Source organism: Mus musculus, chromosome 1 (assembly GCF_000001635.26).
Source record: "Mus musculus strain C57BL/6J chromosome 1, GRCm38.p6 C57BL/6J".
Taxonomy (NCBI): Eukaryota; Metazoa; Chordata; class Mammalia; order Rodentia; family Muridae; genus Mus; species Mus musculus.
In genome coordinates this window covers 164996714-165016315 of record NC_000067.6, presented here as the reverse complement: position 1 = coordinate 165016315, position 19602 = coordinate 164996714, and the positions used below count along the sequence as shown (strand labels likewise).

At 42.1% G+C, this 19602-nt stretch overlaps 1 long non-coding RNA gene across 1 annotated transcript in view; it reads left to right on the top strand.

The window, feature by feature from the left end:
- Gm51669 overlaps window positions 1-18866 on the top strand; it is a 63664-nt gene extending 44798 nt beyond the window's left edge. The window contains exons 6-8 of the long non-coding RNA XR_003948128.1: window positions 11719-11855; window positions 14813-14948; window positions 18827-18866. This is a non-coding gene — a long non-coding RNA (predicted gene, 51669). The remainder of the gene's footprint in view (window positions 1-11718; window positions 11856-14812; window positions 14949-18826) is intronic.
- The last annotated feature ends 736 nt before the right edge of the window (window positions 18867-19602 follow it).

The following is a 19602-nucleotide window of genomic DNA, read 5'->3' as shown; positions in this document are numbered from 1 at the left end:
GGATGGCCTTATCTAGCATCAATGGGAGGAGAGGCCCTTGGTTCTGTGAAGGCTCGATGCCCCAGTGTAGGGGAATGCCAGGGCGGTAAGGTGGGAGTAGGTAGAGGAGCACCCTCATAGGAGCAGGGGGAGGGGAGGATGGGCTAGGGTGTTTGCAGGGGGGAACCAGAAAAGGGGATAACATTTGAAATGTAAATAAATAAAATATCCAATAAAAAAAGGAGAGGCTGGAATGAGTGGCTAGAATCATTTTTTGAGCTTATTTATTTTATGTATAGCACTCATTAAGTTAGCAGGAGAGTTCTGTTCTATGGGCTGAGAGGACCTTGTGCAAGCATCTGTTAGCATCAGGTTCTACTGAGTGGGCTAGAAATGCTGCTACTGTCACTGCAGGAGTGATGAGGCATCTCCTCTGGTTTGGATATAAAATAGCACTCGCAGTCTCATGAGTTTTGATCACTTGGCTCTCTGCAGATTATGCTACCTGGGAGAGGGAAGATCCCTCGGAAGTAGGGCTTGGCTGGAGGAAGTTGCCTAGGGGTGATATTTGGAGGTTAGGACCTGGCTCAGCCCTAGTCTTTCTCTCCTCAGCCACTGAGTTGTGGTCAAGCTGCTATATGCTGTAGAGCTACCATTCTTCCCTACCACGGTGGACTCAAATCATGAGCCAACATAAATCTTCTTTTTTTCTGTGTTGCTTCTTGTTAGAAATTCATTTACATTAATAAGAAAAAGGATAAATAAAGCGCCTTTATTTTTTAAAATTATAGCCTCCAAATCAGGCACAAGCATCCTTTATGGAAGAAAATCTACTGTGGTATAGAAGTTTAAAAAAAAAAAGGAACTTCTGGTTCTATGAATATTTAATAAATTCAGCTCTAAAACATTTACTCTATGTATGGATAACTATTTAAATATAAAATATATAAGTGAGCACATGATTAGAACTTTTACTTCTGGAGTGAATTATCAAAAAAAAAAAAAAAAAGTTCAGGGATAGTGACATAAACTACGAGTACCAGGATTTTTTCCTGGCTATTGGAAGTGTCTGAACTACATAGTCTTCAAAATAAGAAAGGCATGCACATTAGGTAACTATTATAGGAACAGAAATTTAAAGTCACAATTGAGGGTTTCTTACCCCAGAAATATTACCTTGAAGTACATGTCAAGATAAAGTGTCAAGACAGACATTGCGAAATGTCATAAAAGGGGTAAATAAAATTGCATGGAATTATGATTTAAAGATGTAGGATGACAGGAGAGTTTCAGATGCTGTAATAAAGTAGTCCACGGGGGAAGCTTTGGGATCGTGAGTAGATGGCAGAGGTTGGCACAGTGGCCCATGAAGGGGAGGCTTGGCAATCATGTGTAGACAGGTAATAGAACTTGGCAACGTGGCCCTGGAAGGAGATGCTTAGGGTCTCATGTAGATGGTGGAGTTCCCTTTTAGGGAGCATTTCATCACTGGTCCTGCAGCGTTTTCTTGTGTGAGCGATGGTATGACGTTGGCCAAGTCAGCCCCACGAGCACTCCTTTGTTTGCCCTGCCTTCTTGACAGCTTGTGCTCTTCTTTTCCCAGTAGTTGGAAATCAGATTTGTGTTTACTTGGAGTATCTTCTGGGACCTACTTAGGTTGTACCTAGGAGACGATGCCAAATAGATCATGAACATTGATAGCAGACAGAGTGGAATGGAAACACAAAAAGGAGCCAGACACAAAGGCTGCTTCTCCTCTTATCTCTACTGCAATCAGTGAAGCCCACAGCTTCTCTCTGGCTGGAAAGTGAAATATTGCAACCCCACAATGGAAGGATCTCCCCTTGATCTGGTCTGCTTCCTTCCTACAGCCACAATTAGGCTTCAGTCTGTGGTACTTTGGCTCTAGGTTGCTCTCTTCTGCTTTTCTCTTTTCTCTCTTTCTCTCTTTCTCTCTTTCTCTCTTTCTTTCTCTCTTTCTTTCTTTCTTTCTTTCTTTCTTTCTTTCTTTCTTTCTTTCTTTCTTTCTTCCTTCCTTCCTTCCTTCCTTCCTTCCTTCCTTCCTTCCTTCCTTCCTTCCTTTCTCTCTCTCTCTCTCTCTCTCTCTCTCTCTCTCTCTCTCTCTCTCTCCTTCCTTCCTTCCTTCCTTCCTTCCTTCCTTCCTTCCTTCCTCTCTCCTTTCCTTCCTTTTGTGTGTGTGGAGGGGGCACAGTCTCTCACCACCATGCATGGCTATCTCTTCTGCAATCTGAGGCATCCTTAAGCAGGGAAGATAGAGTGGGAAACTCCTGTATAGGGTGCTGACATGGCAGCTAAGGACATGTAGAAGGACAGCTCCAGAGGAGGAGGACAGTGTAGGGAAGACCACTGGACTCAAAGATAGCATCAAGATCAAGGCCAGTTGTTTATGGACGTCCATGAACTCCTGTTGACACCTTCATACAGAGTGACACTGTAAGAGTATGTTAGCTAGCACTAGGATCTAGGGAATTATGTCTAATTTGTGTGTGTGTGTGTGTGTGCTCCACTAATTTGATAGATATTCATCTTATTTTTGACATTGTTTTTCTCTTCTTACTGGAGAGACCTTGATATACGCAGGAAGCAGTTCTTTTTGTAAATCCTGTCTCTGGTCCACCAGCCCAAGTTGGCTCTCTGCTTACGGGAAGTCTGTAAGACACAGGGTACTTATCAGCAACTTCCTGTCCTTGCTGGCTCACAAGGAAGTCACTGTGTAGAATGAGGGACCACAGTGCTGCATAATGATTGGATTTTCTCTTCCCTCCCCTCTCATGTGTTTGAAGCAAGCAAAGATTCACTTAAGATGCTTCTGTGTGGCAAGGGCTGGCTATATCTCAAGTGTGGGTCTTCCTCCTTTCCAGGAAGGACCCTCAATCCCATAACTTGAGTTATTCCTTTGTCTTATCTTTGGGACAAAGACATTCTCTCTTGACTCTTCCCCTGTGGCACTGGCCACACTGTACTATGATGTCCTTTTTGGCTGAAGATTGGTTGTCTTGAGTAGGGAGACCTTGTATCCTGTCATGTTGTTAGATGTTCCACTGACAGCAATTTAGGTGAATGAAGAATTACTGATATGTGCAGTCCAGTGCTCATCTACCCTCTGTTCCAGGGAAGCTTTACTGTTTGATATCCACTTCCCCAGGTCAGCACAATGGGAGGGCTGACATAGACTATAGCTAGCTTTCCCCAGAATGACAATGAGAAATTGTGCTCGTTGTCAGAACAAATATATAATCTAGTCCTGACGAACCTGTGTCTTTGTCTTTGCGACCCAAAGAAGCCCTATCTCAAGAGTAGGGATGCAGGGTTTTTGAGGGAAAGTGGGTTGAAAACAATAGGAAGGTGAATGATTCTCCATCTGTCCACAGTGAGGGTCAAATTTCAGACTACAGGACACAGGGTTCGGTAGAAGGTGAACACTGTATGCCCAGGCTCTGGTGGGCATTGTCAACTGGACATCTCTGAAGTGTCTGGCTAATTAGTTGGGAAGAGATGATCCCTATTCCAATTGAGTCTGGGTATATATATATATATATATATATATATATATATATATATATATATTATTTTTTTTGAAAGTACAAAGGGAGGCAAAACTGAGTGGGCAGAGGACCAGGTTGACAGGAATCTGAAGGATGGAAATTGCTTTCCACTGTGGTTTCTGAGCAGCGGACGGTCAGCTGGCAGAAAGCCCAGGACATGTCAGCTGCCTCAGAGTGGTGCACTTGCTGTAGACCCTGTGATAGTTCTCACCTGTCCTCCCTCCTGCGAGCATCCTGTTATTTATGGCACAAGCCTCTTGCCCTGCCCTGCCCTGCCCTGCCTTCTGTTTCTTGGTCAGCACCTTGGGGCTGCCTCTCCTGTGCCCTGGAGTACTTTATTCTTCTTGGATCTGCATCAGGGAGGCTGTGGGAACAGCTCATGTTGGGTTTCTTGCTCACTTACAGTTGCAGACAACCTCATTTTGAGAGTTCTTGAAATAGTTCCATTCGTTTGAATTAAATTTGATTTCTCTTTCTTTCTTTCTTTCTTTCTTTCTTTCTTTCTTTCTTTCTTTCTTTCTTTCTTTCTTTCTTTCTTTCTTTCTTCTTCTTCTTCTTCTTCTTCTTCTTCTTTTTTCTTTTTTTGGCAAAGCTAAAGAAGTAAAGTCAAAGGATAGCTTTGGCTTTCCAATTGAGAAGAGTCAGAGTAGAGCTGGAATCATATTTAGGCCTCCTACCACTTACTCTAAAGCCAATGTCTCATGCTCCCCTTAGCCCACCCCATCTCCAGACTGCCATGACTACACTGCTGCCACAGCCTTCAGGACTCAGCTGGTTTCCTTGGCTCTTTGGGCCATGCCTCATCCTCAGAATTCTTGCTTTTCCATATACTTAAAACAACAACAACAAAACAGAGCTCAGAGCAGGCAATGGTCCCTCACTGCCTCACCTCCCTATTCTCTCAGAGGAAAGTGATGACATCTCTCCTGTCTGTTCCTCAGGAGAGATTGGGACAAAAAAAATGAGTCAGGACCATAAGAACTGGTCTTCAGTTGCTAACATTTGTTTAGGATACTGGGAACCCTGGTGTTGCCTGAGCTGGGATGGAGATGAAACCCTCCCCACACCTCTCTCCAGTGTCTCTTATTAAGTACCATCAGAAGGGCAACACTGAGGCAGGACAGTTGTAACAATAACTGACACCTGTTAGGAACCTGCTATCACAACTTACACTCAGTTCTTCCATACTACTCCGCTGAGTCTTTCATTTAAAGCCAAAAGGTAAGCAGTTTTGAAGTCTCATAGTTATGGATGCAGAGACTGAACCCCACGGAGATTAAACCACATGCCCTACACCCTCCAGTTGATTCGATGGTTCAGAGTTAACATCTTGCCCCATAACAACAGTCTTAACTAGTAAGTCACTTTCCAATGGATGCTTTCAAAACTTCAGTGAGAGGTTTGCATTTTGAGTATAGGTAAACATCTATGACACTCTTTATCAGAGTAACAGACATTGCTTGTTAAGTTAGCCTAACAGGAAATAGTCTGCATCTTTACTTACAAACCAGTTCTGAGAATTAATAACATAACCCTTGACTTGGTGCAGGAAATAATGTGGCTTTGCAAGTTCAGGAAACAGTGACCAGAATCAATAAATAATATCCACACTCTGTGAATTAGGGGCGCAAGGGGAATCCCCGAGTATCTTTTTACTCTGCTTAATATTTCTGTCAATATGATTTCTAATGGATATGTAATATCTTTAGTTACAAGAAATTGGGGAAATGCAGGAGTTATCAAAAGCTGTAGAAATTTTACAAAGGAAAAATTGGGTGGTAGTTGTTCAGTAGTCAACTTTAATAGATTCAGGCATTCGCTTAGGGCTGGTGTTGTTTGGACGAAACTTATACCTGCTGGTGCCTTTTCCAGGCTAGGAGGGGTCTACCCTCACCTCAGACATCTCAAATAAGGTCATCTAACTCAGCCATACTTAGAGGTTAGCGATTCAGATTCCAGTTCTCCACATGGCCTAGCGAAATAAAAGCCTCTTAAAATAACTTAGTTCCTCTCCCATTAAGTCAAAGATGAGGAAATCTAACAGCATCTCTACCTGGATGCTACCATGAGAGGAATACCTAGAATATGATCTTTTCTCTTGGCTGAAGTTGAAAGAACTGCATTTTCTGGAAGGAAACATGAGATTGAGGGACCTGATATTATTTACTTACCTACCAGTAGCCATCTTTGCAAAAAGGATGGATCTACAGACTGCAGATACTCTGAATTAAGTCATGAATCAAAGGCCAGTTCTAGAGTTGTTCCCACGTACCTGGCCAAATCATTTCCTGATTAGTTCCAGTTTGAAGACTCTCACCAGACTTTGTTACCTGCATTAGTCTTTCAGATTGGATGGTAAAGATGGTATCTTTCAGGGAAGATGGGAAGGTAAACTGCTGGGAAAGGAGACAGGGTATTATAAACTTAGACTTAGCTTAGGGACTAAGTCTTCAACACCAAATTCTTAGCATCTCACATAGGACCTGTCATATAGTAGCTGATGCTTGATGCATATTTTGTGAATAAATAAAAGAAACAGAGTGAAATACAACTATGGGTTACCCGTTGTCCTATTCCCTGCTTTAGTAGAATATATGTATGGAGTCACCTTATTTATGGATTTGGTTCTGGGTCCTACTCGGATTTTTTGCCTTGTATATTAGGAATTTCCCAATGTATAACTTTGCTACAGTCCACTAAGGAGACAGGGTGGCTGGGAAGTGATGGAGTGTAAATGAGTAAGAAGATACAGAGAACAGTGGTACTTTGACTATCCCATCTTCCAACATTGTTTTGAGCTTTGGGTAAAAGCCAATGGGCACTGATGGTAATTACAGAGAAACAGATGATCTAGCTGGCCTTGACGATGACTAATCTATTACAATGGCAGTGGGCTGTAAGGTTAGATCTCAGAATTGAAGAGAATTCTGTACATGTTTGCCTTCCTGTCAAGAAGAAAGAGAAACCTCCGAAAATGATAGCATTTGGAATGCGCTCTCTGGGAAAGCAAATGGGAGAGACCCTGTCTTTGAACACATTTTCTCCCCTAGCCTGCCATTAGGCTATGGCACTGCCTACTCAAGCTAGTAATAGCTCACATAGTACATATGGATTCCAAAGAAGACGTAGGGGCCTGCTGAATACTAGGTGTATCTGTCTCAAGACCCAGCAAGAGGAAATCCTCAGACATTTCTCGTGGTTGGGAGGAAAAATATTACTCCAAGCTGCAACCTGACCTACAGTGACAACTGGGGTCAGCAGGAGTCACTCCAAGCTCTCTCTAAACCTGACTTCAGCATCTCACTGTGAAGAGCAGTGCTCTGCAAGGGTCCAGAGGCCAGGCTTTGAAGCCAGTCTGACTCCTTAAACTACCCAACTCTTCTTACCTCTGATTTTCCATGCCCAATGTGGGGAGAGGTAACAGCACCCCATCACTGGGTTATAGAGGGGATGAAATAAGTTAATATGTTAGAGCACTTAGAAAGATGCCTGGGACATTTGATAAGTGTTCAGTATGCTCATAGTATATGTGTTTATGCTTGGCATGGTTGGGTCAAGGCTGCTTACCTTATGTAACCAAAAAATAGAGTTTCAGGTGTTGTCTTACTTTAAACAACACAGCCCATTACATCACGAAGTCACCTCCTAGTAAGTCTTCCTTCCCAACCTAGGTAGGATGTCTCTTTGGTCTAGGTTAGCCCTTTTTCTATGACTATTGTTTGTTCTTTATGTTTTGGTTTCATGGAGCTCCAGGCTGATAACCAATGACAAAGTGGATCCTGAACTACTTGGAGCCCAGTGAGTGACAGGTCCCAAGGCCTTCTTCCAAGGATCTCTTTCTGACAACCTTGAGTCACCCGTCATTCTCTAAAACAACCATTTCTTCTTTAGTTTAAAGTGCATTAAAATCTCCTCTCAAATCCAGCCACTCCCTTTGCTTCCTCGAATAGCACTCACTGTGGGCTGAACTCAGGTGCTCCTCAGGGTTCATCTCATGCCCAGAAACGGTCCACAGTCTCTCCTTCTGAGATCTTGGCATCTTTTGACAATACTTGCCAATGACTCATGAAAATGTTCCATCCAATCTTGACAGCAAAAGCATCATGGAGATCTCTTGACTAAGTCTAAAGGAGTCAGATGAATACAAACACACACACACACACACACACACACACACACACACACACACACACACACACACACATCTTGCGTGTTTCCTAAAGGAAAGAAAGAAAAACATATAAAGGCAAAGAAAAACAAGCACTCCCAAGCTCTTCTGGAAATGTGAGATGGCAAAACAATGTCTACTTCTCCCGTCCTGCAGACCAAAAATGGAGTGAGACCCCAGCAAGTTACAAGGGAACCGAAGCGTGCCTGTGTGCCTGCATGCACGTTGAATCTATTCTTTATATTTTTGTGTGTGTCTTTGAGCCTGTTTGTTCACAACATATATATTTAAAAAACACAACACATGTGTAAAATGAGAACATCATGGTCTCTTCATTGTCTTGGGACACTGAATCATAAATGATGAGGAAATGTTGGAGAAAAGTGAGTTTTAGTAAATGTAATATGGCTTTGTTTGTTTGTTTGTTTGTTTTACCTTTTTTTCTTAGATCAAGTTTCTAACAAGAAGCAAGCTAAGGGAGGAAAATTTATTTTGACTTAGTGTTCATGGGTCTATAAGCCATTGTGACAGGGAAGGCATGGTGGTAGGAGAAGGAGGCAGATGGTCACTGCCACAACAGCCTAGAGAGATGAGTGTCTCACGCACCCATTGCACCCTGCTTTCTCTTTCTAATTCAGTTTATGACCGCTGCTCATGGGATGGTACTGCCTGCATTCAGGTTGGGTCTTCCCTCTTCACTTAAACCTTTATGGAAGCATGCTGATAGACACACTCACAGGGGTGTTTCCATGGTGATTTTTAAATAACATGAAGTTGATCATCAGGATTGGCTATTTTATAGAGTAAGGCCATTTGTTAGAATGCTTCCATTAAAAAAACAGATGTCTGTGTCTAGCAATCTTTTTTTTTTTTTTTGGACAGGAGGCACAGGACCCTGCTCTCTCTAATCTGTATGCTTGCAATTATTCATAATTTAAAACTAATCAAGTCAAACAGTTGAATAAAGCCAGATCTTCTGTTACTCTCTTTGTCTATTCCTAAGAGCTCAAAGAATTGTTTTTTGATGTTGCTTTCTTTTGCTGTGTAGAATGGGGACAATCTAGTCTCCAGGGAGCACTGGGGATACAGGGAGAGTGGTCTAAAGCTGTGCATGGTTCCAAGTAAGCATGGTGCCTCACAGGATCTGTTTCTCCTCCACAGCTTCCTAAGAGACCGATGTGCTTAGTTCTAACAGCGCTTTTAGTGTAAGCAAGTGGGACAAGAACATGATGCAGGGTTAATTACTTAGGTATTATAGGGCCAATCTTTCAGGCATTTATTTGGATTTTTCTTAGAGTTTTAAATCCTTTTAGAGAGCTAATATTTGGAGAGAGCATCCTGCATAATGCACCCACAGGGGCTACGAATTTCTTCTTTCTCCCCAAACTCTTGAGAGTGATTCCCAGGAGTGGCATAGCTGCATGTACTGTCTCATATGCTAATGAAAATAAGTTGAGTAGCTTGCTATCTTTCTCAGTTCTATTCACATAGACATCAATTCTTCTGAGACACCAATTCTTCTGAGAAGTGAGAGGCACTGTGCTTAGTAAAGAACATCCTTTTATATTTATATAGTTGCATATTAATGTGGCTGTACCTTCTATCACATACTTGATGCATTGGCAACCCTAGATATTAAATTGCCTGCTGTCTCATATACTGGATGAAGTTTTGAATCAGAAAGAGCAGACTCTCCTGACTGGTGGAAGCCAGGCATCTCTTTCTTTCTGAACCATGAACACAGTAGGATCTTAGGTAACCTTGAAGAAAAAAACCCTTTGATCTTGCAACTTTTTTCTTTACCTTTGTGAAATTAGGACACTGGTGTGTTCAGTCCATTTCTTTACTAGGGAGACATGATTAATAGGGCGGATGCTCAGCCATTTAGAGGAGACATTCTGCTGAAAACAGTAATAGGAAATCTTATAAATCATGAGACGTTGGTGATGTTTTGTCTGGATACAAAATGTTCAAACTGTTATTTATATTTTACAAATGAGATCGCTAGCACTATTGGGACCAAGTAGGACATTTGTCATCCTGTGAAATTATCAGTGGCTCATAATACCCTCTCTAAAGCTGGTTATAAACCCTTTAATTTCCTCTTAGTTTTCTCCCTTCAACTTGGCCATACAGGGTTTCTTTGAATTAAGCTGGTCTGACAGTTGGTCTGCATTCTTTGTGGGTCCTACCACAAACCTGATGGAGCAGTGTCACATAGAGACCAGGAAGAATCTGAATAGACATCCCCTAGGTCTCTATTGCATCTATATCTATAAAAAGTCTATAAAAAAACCCCAAAGGTCAAGGGTTGTGGAGATTCTGGACAGCTGAACAGGTTCCTGGAAGACGGTGCTCCCATGGGGACACTGAGGCTCTGAATCGTTTCCCATGCAACCTGCACTATGTAGTGCTCCATCTGTGATCCTTGCAATGTCCATTATAAGCAACTGGGGAACGTTAGCATTGCCCCAAGTTCTTTGAGCTGCTCAAGCAAATTAACCCAGGAGAAGGAGTTATGAGAAACACATGCAAAAATAATTAAAAACAAAAATTCACAGTGTAGAGAAATTTGCTCAAATATAGGACACAGAGAAGCACACTGCTCCTGGCCTACAACATAACCCACAATGCAATTTCTTAATACTGTCCACTGAGTATCATCCTTTATAATGTTAGGTGGCTTCAGGGAGAAAGTACTTTGGCCATATACGTTTTTTAAATGGCCATTTATTTTCTCAAAGAATTACAATCTGTATTCTTGTGGAAGAAGCCCATTAGTAAAGTTCTGAAGTCAAAATGCTTTTCAAATTTATTAGAGTGAGAAAAATGCCCTTCAACTCAACCTTCTTCCCTTCATCTTCTTATTTTTCCCCTTTCTTCTCTTGTAGTAGAATATTTTTTGAATATGACTCTCATAGAATGGTCATGTTCTGTAGGATACCATTTAGGAAATCAAAAGGCTTTCCTAGCTAAAATATCATATTCTCAAAAGATCCAGCTAATAGAGGTTTACTGTAACTCTCAAGACTGATTGGAATAAATGGAATAAACGCATAACAATCACATATGGAGAAAGTTGAATCATAATGAATATAATTGGGGGAAATTTGATTATTAACCAGAAATGAAGTAATTCAAGATATAATGTAACAGATAGTTGCTTCCTGCCTTGCCTCAATGAATCCGATGCTTGCCATAAGAAGTAATCCAAAAGCTGTAAGGTTTCATAGCAAACATGTTTAGGGAAGGCCTTCAAAATGCTGATAAATACAGGATGAGCCTCTGATTATAAAAGTATTCTCTTCTGTTGGCAAGTGGAGTGGGGAGTGATGCAGGGCTTCCTTCTCCATGCGGTTCTGCCAGCATCAGGGTTACAAAACATCTGGACAAGTCAGGTGACAGGTATGTTTACTGAAATCTCATTTCTCTCAGAATGATTGCAATATAGCACACTTTTGTGTAAGTTTACTGAATTTATTCTATTTCCTGTCATTTGCTTAGCATAACACACACACATGCACACAGACACACACAGACACATGCACCCAGACACACACAGACACACACAGAGACACAGGCACACAGACACATAAAGACACAAACCCACACACACATACACAGACACGCACATAGACACACACACAAACAGACACACACATATACAGACAATGCACACACTTCTCCCATACAACATTGAGAACATTTCTGCCTTACAGAAATGATTTAAGTTCAACCTGGAAATCACTTTGGGGCCAAGTTAAATGAAGTATTGTTGGATAAGCATCAATCAGAAGACTAGATAATCTCATTGGTTGGGATCTTCATGCATTGCTCTAGTGTGTTTATTTTCTAGTCTCTTTAATGGGTGTAAACGACACTTTTAGATAGTTAATAAAATATAATAACTAATAATGGGTAACTCAACAAAGTACTCTTGTAACAAGCCCTAGTGCATGTTCAAATTTTATCTATCTATTTATCTATCTATCTCTATTTCTTTAGGCAGTGTCTCACATAGCTCATACTGGCCTCAAGTTTGCTACATACCAAGTATGATCTTGAACTCATAATTCTCCTGCCTCCACACCGCAACTGCTAAGATTACAAGCAAATACCACTATACCTGGCTTCCCTCTTAGGTAAGTGTTCCTATAACCAACCGCAACTGCTAAGATTACAAGCAAATACCATTATACCTGGCTTCCCTCTTAAGTAAGTGTTCCTATAACCATCTTCTATGTTTTTCCATTGCCTTATATCTTAGTTATAGTTTCTGTCTTTCCATCAGCATTTACAGTAAAATTTTCTGTATAAGTTTTACCACTCTTGCTTTTCATCCTTATGACAATACTTACCATGTCATACTGAAGGAATCTGTATCTCTCTCTCTAGATAAAGTCAGGTGAGGAGTGTTGTGTGATAGAACTTTTCCTGCAGAGACACAAAACATATGTCTGCTCACCCCAGATAGGAACCCATGATAGACCAAATTATAGACAGCAGCAAAGTCCAATGTGCCAAACCAATGTGTTCTATTGAGTTTACGGGAATATGGGTGAGGGGTTCCTTACAGGAGCAGAAGTGACTCAGTTACAAATTCCACCCCAGTTTAGGGACAGCTCCTAAAGCTGGGAACGTGGAGCACACGGCACAGACCACAGGCGCTCAACAGGCTGGAGAACGTCCTTTCCAGGTGCCTCAGTCAACCTAAACCTCTTCCAGGCAGCTCAGATGGTTTCTGCTTATTCCAGGCATCTGGTCTTGTCTGAGAGTCTTCTTTGCAGCTTGTCTTCCTTCCATCTAGGGAGGGGGGCGGGTGGGGTGCTCTCAGTTTTTATTGCTTATTCTGGTAGGGAGGAGCTTAATGAGTCTCATCGTTTTCAGGGACTTCCTGAAGGTTTGAGTTGTTTATCTTCCTGCTTAAGAAACTTTCCGAAGGATAGAATGTTTTAATCTTGGAGGAAAGTGTTATGCAACAGGTGTTACTACTGATTGTCTTGCTCATTATAGAATTCTTAACAGCTTCCAGAGCAGAGAGTCAATAAATCTATCAAAAGTCATCATGTTGAAGTGATACCTAGATTCGCTGAGGTTGCTACACCTCTTCACACACATAGCATGCTGGGCTCTGAGACCTCACTGGCTTGCTCACGGAATCAAAGGCAGGGTTTCTGGATTTCTTCAACCCAGGCCTGCATGCCATTCCAAGCTGCCTTTCTGGAATGTCTCAAGTGACCCTTGTTCTTATAGCTGGCATCTTCTTAATACTAAGGAGCTTCAGGTCTCCAGAAGAGATGCCCCTTGTTTTAACACCGTCATCTATGCTGGATATGGGCTGTTGTTTGTGGGCTAGCAGACTGTCCTGATGACAAACTTAGTGAGAAAAGTCTGGGTTCAGCAATCTTTAGTCTTTCCTGTTATTTGTCTGTCAGGGGCTCATGTTAATCTTACTTTGTCTCTTTATTTTTTTTTATCTTTCATGTAATACCTTTATATCTAGTACATCATCTCACTGGCCTGAAGACAACCAAGTAGATTGGGCTGTTAGGCCAGAGATGCCCAGAGATGTACCTGTGTCTGCCTTCCAAGCACTGGGAATTCAAATCTGCCACCACACCCAACTTTTATAAATATGGAGATTCAATGCAGGTCCTTGTACTTATAAGATAAGCAGCACTAGGGTATCTCCCCAGCCACCTTAGTGTCTTTTTGATGACTGACATCATTGCAATATATTTACTTTAATAATCTGAGGACATTTCATGGGTTCTAGGCTGTGGTCCTATTTCTTTTTTAATATTTTTATTAGGTATTTTCCTCATTTACATTTCCAATGCTATCCCAAAAGTCCCCCATACCCTCCCCCCAACTCCCCTACCCACCCACTCCCACTCTTTGGCCCTGGCGTTCCCCTGTACTGGGGCATATAAAGTTTGCATGACCAATGGGCCTCTCTTTCCAGTGATGGCCGATTAGGCCATCTTTTGATACATATGCAGCTAGAGACAAGAGCTCCGGGGTACTGGTTAGTTCATAATGTTGTTCCACCTATAGGGTTGCAGTTCCCTTTAGCTCCTTGGGTACTTTCTCTAGCTCCTCCATTGGAAGCCCTGTGATCCATCCAATAGCTGTGAGCATCCACTTCTGTGTTTGCCAGGCACTGGCATAGCCTCACAAGAGACAGCTATATCAGGGTCCTTTCAGCAAAATCTTGCTAGTGTATGCAATGGTGTCAGTGTTTGGAGGCTGATTATGGGATGGATCCCTTGATATGGCAGTCTCTAGATGGTCCATCTTTTTGTTTCAGCTCCAAACTTTGTCTCTGTAACTCCTTCCATGGGTGTTTTGTTCCCAATTCTAAGAAGGGGCAAAGTGTCCACACTTTGGTCTTCATTCTTCTTGAGTTTCATGTGTTTCGCAAATTGTATCTTATATCTTGGGTATTGTAAGTTTCTGGGCTAATATCCACTTATTAGTGAGTACACATTGTGTGAGTTCTTTTGTGATTGGGTTCTCTGTGGTCCTATTTCTAATCTATAGCACTTGTGAGTTTACAGAAGCACCTGAGCTTCAGGTTCCTAAGGTGGTAGGGGTCTTGATAACCTGTTTCCTGTCTTGGGGGTTATTTGTCTATCACCAGCACACACAGCGCCCCTCCATGCATCCCAGTGAAGGCTATGCCAACCTTTCTATCACTTGTGGACAGAGAATGACTGCTGTTTGCACTACAGCACACTGATGAATGCAGCCTGATACTAGTGCATGTAGCTTGGCACCAATGCATGCTGCTTGACACCAATGCATGCAGCCTGACACCAATGCATGCCACATGCTTTCCTCAGTTCCCATAGTTGGTTGTTTCTTCTTTATCTGTATTATTATTTTTCTATAAAAGCGGGGGGCGGGGGGGGGGCAACAAACACTATTTCCAGATTCAAAGCAAATGAAACGCACTATCAAAGAGGAGCCGAATACAGAATGCTAGTCTTGTCCTCGAACCGCATGCTTTATTATCACCCTAAATCACTTTTCTAAGTCTCAATTGATTCAACCATATGAAGAATTTGTTTTTGTTTTTGTTTTTTTTTTTTTTTAGGAAACACGAAGGACTTTGCAAGGATGATATTTCCTTCCCTTTAATATTTATCCATTCCCTTGGTAACGAATTATCCTGAAGCTGATCTATCATTATGGAACCAGAGGAAGCAAAGAAGTCTAAAACAACACTCAAGGTGGCCATTTGCAAAAACACCCTTGGAAAGTTATGCTAGAACAGTTCTAAAATATAGGTCAGATCAGTTGCCTGAACACCTAAGACAGCACTTTCAGGCACTCAGGGCTGCTCATAAAATATTAAGAGTCATTTAAAGTGGTTTTAAGGCTTAGAACAAATGAAAAATTGAAAAATAATCCAAATGGTAACATAAATCTAATTTCTATATTTAGTGCTGAAAAAGAGAATCACAGAAATCCCTTGGCCACTGATGGTGGAAATTTCGTTTAGGGGTCATGAATGTTGAAGTTCCTGTGGTGCTAAACTGTTCAAGCGAGGCCAAGAACCTTCTGGAACAAAAACAAACAAACAAACACACAAACACACAAACAAAAAACCTGGAGGGAAAATGATATTATGACTGTTTTGTTACAGTACCTGTACTGGCTAGTTTTGTGTCAACTTGACACAGCTGGAGTTATCACAGAGAAAGGAGCTTCAGTTGAGGAAATGCCTCCATGAGATCCAACTGTAAGGCATTTCCTCAATTAGTGATCAAGGGGGAAAGGTCCCTTGTGGGTGGGACCATCTCTGGGCTGGTAGTCTTGGTTCTATAAGAGAGCAGGCTGAGCAATCCAGGGGAAGCAAGCCAGTAAAGAGGTCCCTCCATGGCCTCTGCATCAGCACCTGCTTCCTGACCTGTTTGAGTTCCAGTCCTGACTTCCTTGGTGATGAACAGCAGTATGGAAGTGTAAGCCGGATAAACCCTTTCCTCCCCAACTTGCTTCTTGGTCCTGATGTTTGTGCAGGAATAGAAACCCTGACTAAGACAGTACCTGAAGGATAGTTTAAGTTATTTATATGTTAATCAGGCTCGCTCTTTGATCTGACTTAGTGGGTGAGTAAGTTTTCCAATTCGATCACTCGTCAAATGAGGTCAATTAGGTGGCATATTTCTGACTTTTGTTTTTCATTAAAAAGAAAATTAAAAGCCATCATTTCTCCCTCCCCTCTCCTCTGTCCAAACTCCTTTCCCTACCACAATTTTGTCTCTGTGTATCTTTGATGACCAGGAAGAAGAGATTCAAAATGTTAGTGCTAATACATTGAGCTCCTTGGATCAAGAATTATAGACGTTTAAACTGTTGTATAATTTCAGATATTAGTGGGGAAGGCAGATGGAGTAACGGTGACACCATACTTTCAAGCATGTAGCATGATAATAATTACTACTTAAAAATGACCTCTAGTCATTAAGGCAAACATTTCCCTAGGGATGCTTAGGACACTAAGCCGCATACTCTTTTACATGTGTGAGCAAATAACTCAAGTGTGTCTTTCAGAGAGCATTTGTCATCCAGGCTTTTTAAAACCAGGTGGGTCTTCTCTTGATTTAGTGCCTTTGGGAGCTTAGATTCTGGAAAACAGCCCTGTCCGTAAAAGTCAGACACTAAATCAGCTTGGCTTCCTTGATTTCCAAGAGAAATTATACAGCCACAGAAAAATAGTGAACCTCCCTGCTTTCCTCAACAGGCTTTCTAATTCCCACGGCTCAGGGAAGGAAAAAGCCATTTATCTCCTTCTGTGTCTGCTCTGTACCACGTGCGCGCATGGTGTTAGGGTTGCATACTCAGTGCTCTGCACAGGCTGCTGTGTTGAATCCTCGGTCCCCAGCAGGAGGTGCTGTTCTCAGGAGGAGGTGGAGACATTAGGAACCCGGCTTAGGTAGAGAAGCGGCTTGGAAGTGTCCTTGGGGCCTTGGGGGGTTGTGTCTTGTCCTTGCCCATCCCTTCGTTGTCCTCTACTTCCTGTTCCTCAGGCGCTGAAGTCAGAATTCTCCTCTTCCTCCATGATGCCGAGCCTCACTGTGGGCCCAGGCAGAATCCATAGTTAAGGTATGTAGACTGAAATCGCTGAAGCTGTGAGAAAATCCCTGGCTCCTCCCAGTAAGGTGACTCTATCAGTGGTTCTGTCACAGTGTGGTAAGACAAGTGATTCATACCCCCGGTGACAAGATTCTTTGCTCACCATGTCCTTACAAATCTTCACATTTTTATAATTTACTTGAAAAGGGAAGGAAGCCAGCATGGAAATTGCCTTTAGAAGTCTATATGTATTATACCTGCTGTGTCTTCTTTAAAAAAAAAACAAAACAGTTCAGGTTTTGTGCTTTGGCTTAGGCATCACTGCTGAAGTGTGACTTGCAGTTTTTTCATATCTCTGAAGAAGGCCGTTTTCAGAAGCACAGAGTGACCACGGTCCAAAAAGAGCACTTGTAAAGCATTTCCAGTAGATCCAGTTCCCGTCATAATTTTACTGGTCATGTACTGGCTATAAATCCTTCTCTTCCTACTACAAACCTATTATAGAAGAACCCAGACTCACAGAGCGCATGACTTTGCATTCAATTAAGAAAATTGCCTCAGCTCCCCAAATTTGAAAGTAGTAGGGCTGTCCACAGAGGAATTCGACTTCTGCTCTGGAAAATGTGAGCAGCTTTGCAGGCCTCTGAGCAGGACACTGGAGAGAAAGACTATGCTGGCCAGAAAGCATTTTCCACAGCAGCGGATTTCTGTCTACAATTCCCTGAGCTTATGATGTGCTCAGAACTAAATCTAGAACAGACTCTTTTTGGTTACTTTGATAAAAAAAGCAACATTTTCTTTGAGAAAGACTTTCTGTTAGAGCAATAGTAGGCTGTTCATGGAGGCACCACACCCCAAGTGACTGTTTCTGCCCACAACAGCAAGAAACTTGAGCAAGTTGCTTTTTTACCTATTTATATATTTCTTTAAACTTAAACATTTATTTATTCATTTATTTATTTACATGTGCATGCACATGTGTGCATGTGTGTGTGTGTGTGTGTGTGTGTAAAATGTGCCTTATCATACATGTTGAGGTCAAAAGATGACTCTGAGGAGTTTTTTCTTTCTGCTGTGTTGATTCTGGGGATCTGACTCAGGTTGTCAGTTTGGCAGCAAGTGCTCTTACCTGCTATATTCTCTTGCCAGACCCTGGGTCTGTGTCTCAATGTAAATAGTTTGGATTTTTAATAGATGGCATGATATAGTGGTTTCTCCCAGATAGATGTATATAAAAATAAAATCCCAATGTTTTCTGACATGGATCTCTCCTCCCCGGTTAGGTAGGCTGTCTGCACCGTATATTTCCAATTAACTTTGTGGAGGTTTGCAGAGAGCTACTATGGAAAGAGCATCTTGGCATTTTTATCTTCGCTGTGTTTGTTTCCCTGGAGGAACATGCTGTTGAAGAGATTAGAGCTATTTACTAAGGACAATAACGAAGAGTTACATAGTAGGTGTTGGACACAGTATTTCCTTGCAGATAAGTATCCATTGGATCCTCATAGGCTGCCTTGTAGGTTCATCCCAGTGCAGTGAAAAACTTGTGTCTCCTTTCATAATGTCTGTTGTCTATTTGAAGATGTGGCGCTGTAGACAGGCAGAGCCCTAGCTGTGCTCTTGCTTTATTTGATTATAACTCAGTTCATCCCTTAGGCGAGGCTGCAATGGACCCAAGCCAGACAACACCAGCACGCATTCCTCACTGTCTCTGTTAATTTGCTTTCTCCACGGAACTCACTGCTGCTTGACAGTGGATGTCTCTCTGCTTGTGCTCCCTAGAGCTCTTTACTGATTTTCTCTTCTAGGTCCAGGCTTGAGGGCAGGAAGGGCTTGATTTCACTGTTTGATCCCCGGTGGCTGAAACAATAGATGACACAATAAATGTTTCCTGAGCACACAAATGGATGTAGTATGTTGTACAAGCCCAGGGACTACCTTCTTTTTATTAGATAAAATAAAATAAATAGAAATAATTCTGATAGGAGAACCTTGAGAAAAGACTCATTACAACTTCTTGTTTATCTTTTAGGAACCAATGGGAAATTCTCTACAAGCAGGACTAAGAAGACATTCTTTTGGTTTTCTTTGGTATGTTTTTTTTTTTTTAATATAGTATATCCTGATAATAATTTCCTCTTCTTCTACTTCCCAAGTTCCTTCCCACATCTCCTCCCATCTGATCTACCCCTTTTCTGTATCTCATTAGAAAGCAAATAGGTTTCTAAGGGATAATAAGAAAATAAAATGAAATAAGATAAAGTAAAAGCAAACACATTGCAATAGGTCAAATACAAACAAACAGAAGGAAAATAGCCCAAGAGAGGTACAAGAAATAGATGTAGACAGAGACTCACTCATTTACACTTTCAGGAATCCCACGAAAACAGAAAACTAGAAGCCATCGCATATATTCAAAGGACCCGTAGGGTTGAGAAAGAGAGAGGGAGAGGGGAGAGGGGAGAGGGGAGAGGGGAGAGGGGAGAGGGGAGAGGAGAGAGGGGAGAGGGGAGAGGGGAGAGGGGAGAGGGGAGAGGGGGGACAGGGGGGATGGGGAGAGAGGGGAGAGGAGGGGAGGAGGGGAGAGGAGGGGAGAGGGGAGGGGGGGAGAGGGGAGAGGGGGGAGAGGGGAGAGGAGGGGGAGAGAGAGAGAGAGAGAGAGAGAGAGAGAGAGAGAGAGAAGCCCTGATTATTAGGAGACAAGGAACCTCCAAAGAAGCCTTTGAGTTAATTTTCTGTTGGGCATCCACTGCCGGGCATGTGGACCCTCAGGAGCAGAGCTTTCACCTGTCTTGGCTAATGAACCAT